Below are 6113 nucleotides of genomic sequence, written 5' to 3'. Positions count from 1 at the left end.
CAAACTTTTAAAAGACAATTATGCTGATTTCTTTGTCAGACCATTTAAAGATTTTTATTCCTTTAGTGAAAGTCACTCAGTCATGTCTGACTCTTTGCGACCCATGGACTTTACAGTCCATGGGATTCTCCAGGCCAGAATACTGGAGTGGGTAGCTCTTGTCTTCTCCACTGGATCTTCCCAACCCAGGGATCGAACCCAGGTCTCCCACATTGCAGGCGGATTCTTTGCCAGCAGATTCTTATAAAGCTATTAAAGCTTTATAAGTTTCCTTTAGTGGTGTCATATTCACCTAATTCTTCACGGTCCTTAATGCCTTTGTCAGTGTCTGCACGTCTGAGTACACGGTCTCTACTCCCAGGTTCCCAGGCTTGCTTTAGGAGAGACAGCCCTTCCGCAGTCAGCTCAGCTTGGAGCTCTAGATAGATCATCTGGCAGTGACCTTGAGCAATTGGGCTAGCTATCAAAACCTGGGTTGGATGAAGCACAAGCTGAAATCAAGATTGCTGGGAGAAATATCAATAACCTCAGATGTGCAGATGACACCAACTTTATGGAAGAAAGTGAAGAAGAACTAAAGAGCCTCTTGGTGAAAGTGAAAAAGGAGTGTGAAAAAGCTGGATTAAAACTCAACATCAGAAAACTAAGATCATGGCATCCGGTCCCATCACTTCATGGCAAATAGAGGGAGAAACAATGGAAACAGTGACAGACTTTATTTTGGGGCTTCCAAAATCACTGCAGATGGTGACTGAAGCCATGAAATTCAGACACTTAATCCTTGGAAGGAAAGTTATGACCAACATAGACAGCATATTAAAAAGCAGAGACATTACTTTGCCAGCAAAGGTCCATCTAGTCAAAGCCATGGTTTTTCCAGTAGCCATGTATGGATGTGAGAGTTGGACTATAGAGAAAACTGAGCACTGAAGAATTGATGCTTTTGACTGTGGTGTTGGCAGAGACTCTTGAGAGTCCCTTGGACAGCAAGGAGATCCAACCAGTCCACCCTAAAGGAAATCAGTCCTAAGTATTCATTGGAAGGACTGATGTTGAAGCTGAAACCCCAATACTTTGGCACCTGATGTGAAGAGCTGACTCATTTGAAAAGACTCTGATGCTGGGAAAGATTGAAGGCAGCAGGAGAAGGGGACAACAGAGGGTGAGATGATTGGATGGCATCACTGACTCAATGGACATGAGTTTGAGCAAACTCTGGGAGCTGGTGATAGACAGGGAAGCCTGGCATGCTGCAATCCATGGGGTCGCAAAGAGTCGGATGCGACCAAGCAATTGAACTGAGACTGATACTGATCAAGGTCTGTTTTGGGGTGAAGACATTGCCGAGGCTCTGAGGCTGGGGTGCAGATGCTGCTGGCCGGGAGGAGTTGATACGATTGCTGCCTTGGTTTCTTGGCCAAGAGTAGCATTAGGACGGCTTCTCTTCTTACCTGGATTCTCAGGCCAGGCTTCTGAGCTGAGCAGGACTGAGTACTCTATCCAGCAGGAGGCAGGGCTGGGATTTAACTTCACAACCTGGACAGGGCTGCAGACGCCAGGGCTGTCGTGACCCACGAACTGGGGACCCAGATCAGAAGAACTGCACACCGAGTGCCTTGGTCACGTGGGGGCACGGCTTTGCTCTGCAGAGAGGCAGAGAGATCGGGCTCTCTGCTCACACGCTACTGAAAACAGGGCTATGGCATGGGTACGCAGTTTCCCACGTGCTTCAGTTAGTTCTCCTGGATGGTGGGGCTGAAGGTTGTGTTCAACAGTGGTTAGGGCTACACATTATCCTTCTTGCCTGGACACGACCACAGAACAGGCCCAAGACTGGCAAGGCTCCTTGTTTGGAAAACAAATTAGGAAGAACTGCACACAAAGTTCTCTGGCCAGATGGAGCCATGCAAATGGGCAGAGCTCCTGTCTGGACACGACTCAAGTGCTCCTGGGTGATGGAATTTTCTGAGTGTTCTAGCCATGCTTGAGTAACCTCAGTAGTAGATGGGGTTATGAATCGTAGATGCAGGGGAAGAGGCTCCCAGGATGGCAAGGCTCATTTCTTGGGGTCCCAAGTCAGGCAAAACTGCTGGAACTCAGTCTGCCAAGATCCAAGCCCTGACAGTTCCAAGGCCTGTCTCCCTTCTCTGTCTCAGTGTGACTCTCAGTGGCCACACCCCGCAGATTCCTGCATGGTTTCTAGGATATGAGACCAGAGTGGGTCTCCCTAAGGAGTGACCCATAAAGCCGGGGAAGCTGGAGGCCCACAGTGGGCTCTCTCCCTTTTCCATAAAGAAGCCATAGCCCGAGAAGGGTCCTCTTGGCGTAGCTAGGGGAGGGGCAATGCAATCAAATGGATCTGCTCCTCTACCCTTCTAATGTGGGTTTTCTCCATCTCTCTAGTTCAGCCTCATTCCCGTCCTTTAGGATTTTTTCATTGGTACCTTGCCTATAAATAACTGCTAATTATTTTTCTGTTGGGGCTTCCCTGGTAGCTCAGCTGGGAAAGAATCCACCTGCAATGCAGGAGACCCTGTTTCGATTCCTGGGACAGGAAGTTCCTCTGGAGAAGGGATAGGCTACCCTCTCCAGTATTCTGGCCTGGAGAATTCCATGGATAGAGGAGCCTTGCATGCTACAGTCCAGGGGGTGACGGAGAGTCAGACATGGCTGCGCAACTTTCACTTTTCTTTTTTCTGGTGGGGGGAACTGAAGTCAGGAATGACCTATATTGTCATCTTGATTGTGTCACCGAGAACTAAATCTCTGAGTTGGAACTTTTTGTTTCCTTGTTGTTGTTCAGTCGCTCAGTCGTGTCTGACTCTTTGCAACCCCATGGACTGCAGCTCGCCAGGTCTCCCTGTCCTTCACTGTCCCCTGGCGTTTGCTCAGGCTCATGTCCATTGAACTGATGGTGCCTAACATGCAGAATATTCGAATATTAGGACAATAGTTGGGCTAGTAGTGAGTTGTACTAGGCTCCTTTTAGAACAGTTTGTATGAGGCTTCCCTAAGAAGACTGATTTTGTAACTACTGGGCACACATGCTTTGCTCTACCAAATTATATCGGGAATATAAATTAAGAATAATTTCCAGATTATTTTCGAGATGATGTGTTGAATATATATGTAAAAAATTGAGATGTTATTAGAAACAGGGTAATTTTTTATATATCCAATAACTTTATTTTTAATATAAATTTATTTATTTTAATTGGAGGCTCATTACTTTACAATATTGTAGTGGTTTTGCCATACATCAACATGAGTCTGCCATGGGTGTACATGTGTTCCCCATCCTGAACCCCCCTCCCACCTCCCTCCCCATACCATCCCTCTGGGTTATCCCAGTGCACCAGCCCCAAGCATCCTGTAACATGCATCGAACCTGGACTGGCTATTTGTTTCACATATGATATTATACATGTTTCAATGCCATTCTCCCAGATCATCCCACCCTCTCCCACAGAGTCCAAAAGATTGTTCTGTACATCTGTGTCTCTTTTGCTGTCTCACATACAGGGTTATCATTACCATCTTTCTAAATTCCATATATATGCGTTAGTATAATGTATTGGTGTTTTTCTTTCTGGCTTACTTCACTCTGTATATCGGCTCCAGTTTCATCCACCTCATTAAAACTGATTCAAATGTATCCTTTTTAATGGCTGAGTAATACTGCATGGTGTATATGTACCACAGCTTTCTTATCCATTCATCTGCTGATGGACATCTAGGTTGTTTCCATGTCCTGGCTATTGTAAACAGTGCTGCGATGAACGTTGGGGTCACGTGTCTCTTTCAATTCTGGTTTCCTCAGTGTGTATGCCCAGCAGTGGGATTGCTGGGTTGTATTGCAGTTCTATTTCCAGTTTTAAAATAAATCTCCACACTGTTCTCCATAGGAGCTGTCTGTACTAGTTTGCATTCCCACCAACAGTGTAAGAGGGTTCCCTTTTCTCTACACTCTCTCCAGTATTTATTGCTTGTAGAATTTTGGATCGCAGCCATTCTGACTGGTGTGAAATGGTGCCTCATTGTGGTTTTGATTTGCATTTCTCTGATAATGAGCGCTGTTGAGCATCTTTTCATGTGTTTGTTAGCCATCTGTATGTCTTCTTTGGAGAATTGTCTGTTTAGCTCTTTGGCCCATTTTTTGATTGAGTCTTTTATTCTTCTGGAATTGAGCTGCAAGTGTTGCTTGTATATTTTTGAGATTAATTCTTTGTCAGTTGCTTCATTTGCTATTATTTTCTCCCACTCTGAAATCTGTTTTTTCACCTTGTTAACAGTTTCCTTTGTTGTGCAGAAGTTTTAATTTTAATTAGGTCTCATTTGTTTATTTTTGCTTTTATTGCCAATATTCTGGGAGGTGGGCCATACAGGATCCTGCTGTGATTTCTGTCGGAGAATGTTTTGCCTACGTTCTTCTCTAGGAGTTGTATAGTTTCTGGTCTTATGTTTAGATCTTTAATCCATTTTGAGTTTCTTTTTGTGTATGGTGTATAAAGTGTTCTAGTTTCGTTCTTTTACAAGTGGTTGACCAGTTTTCCCAGCACCACTTGTTAAAGAGATTGTCTTTTCTCTAATGTATATTCTTGCCTCCTTTGTCAAAGATAAGGTGGCCCTCAGTTCAGCTCATTCGTGTCTGACTTTGCAGCTCCATGAACTGCAGCACGCCAGGCCTGCCTGTCCATCACCAGCTCTCGGAGTTCACCGAAACTCATGTTCATCGAGTCGGTGATGCCATCCAGCCATCTCATCCTCTGTCATCCCCTTCTCCTCCTTCCCTCAATCCCTCCCAGCATCAGAGTCTTTTCCAACGAGTCAACTCTTCACATGAGGTGGCCAAAGTATTGGAGTTTCAGCTTCAGCATCATTCCTTCCAAAGAACATCCAAGACTGATCTCCTTTAGGATGGACTCGTTGGATCTCCTTGCAGACCAAGGAACTCTCAAGAGTCTTCTCCAACACCACAGTTCAAAAGCATCAATTCTTCGGTGCTCAGCTTTCTTCACAGTCCAACTTTCACATCCATACATAACCACGGGAAAAACCATAGCCTTAACTAGATGGACCTTTGTTGGCAAAGTAATGTCTCTGCTTTTCAATATGCTATCTACATTGGTCATAACTTTCCTTCCAAGGAGCAAGCGTCTTTGAATTTCATGGCTGCAATCACCATCTGCAGTGATTTTGGAGCCCAAAAAAATAAAGTCTGACACTGTTTCCACTGTTTCCCCATCTATTTCCCATGAAGTGATGGGACCGGATGCCATAATCTTTGTTTTCTGAATGTTGAGCTTTAAGCCAACTTTTTCACTCTCCTCTTTCACTTTCATCAAGAAGCTTTTTAGTTCCTCTTCACTTTATGGTGCCATCTGCATATCTGAGGTTATTGATATTTCTCCCGGCAATCTTGAGTCCAGCTTGTGCTTCTTCCAGCCCAGCATTTCTCATGATGTACTCTGTGTACGAGCTAAATAACCAGGGTGACAACATATAGCCTTGACATACTCCTTTTCCTACTTGGAACCAGTCTGTTGTTCCATGTCCATTTCGAGCTATTGCTTCCTTACCTGCATACAGATTTCTCAAGAGTCAGGTCAGGTGGTCTGGTATTCCCATCTCTTTCAGAATTTTCCACAGTTTATTGTGATCCACAGAGTCAAAGGCTTTGGCATAGTCAATAAAGCAGAAATATATGCTTTTCTGGAACTCTCTTGCTTTTGTTGCTGATCCAGTGGATGTTGTCAATTTGATTTCTGGTTCCTCTGCCTTTTCTAAACCAGCTTGAACATCTGGAAGTTCATGGTTCACGAATTGCTGAAGCCTAGCTTGGAGAATTTTGAGCATTACTTTACTAGAGTGCAAGATGAGTGCAATTGTGCAATAGTTTGAGCATTCTTTGGCATTGCCTTTCTTTGGGATTGCAATGAAAACTGACCTTTTCCAGTCCTGTGGCCACTGCTGAGTTTTCCAAATTTGCTGGCATATTGAGTGCAGCACTTTCACAGCATCATATTTCAAGATTTGAAATAGCTCAACTGGAATTCCATCACCTCCACTAGCTTTGTTCGTAGTGATGCTTTCCAAGGCCCACTTGACTTTAC

Source organism: Budorcas taxicolor, chromosome 15 (genome assembly GCF_023091745.1).
Source record: "Budorcas taxicolor isolate Tak-1 chromosome 15, Takin1.1, whole genome shotgun sequence".
Classification (NCBI taxonomy): Eukaryota; Metazoa; Chordata; class Mammalia; order Artiodactyla; family Bovidae; genus Budorcas; species Budorcas taxicolor.
The sequence above is the reverse complement of the archived record's forward strand: the minus strand, read 5'-3'. Positions refer to the sequence as shown.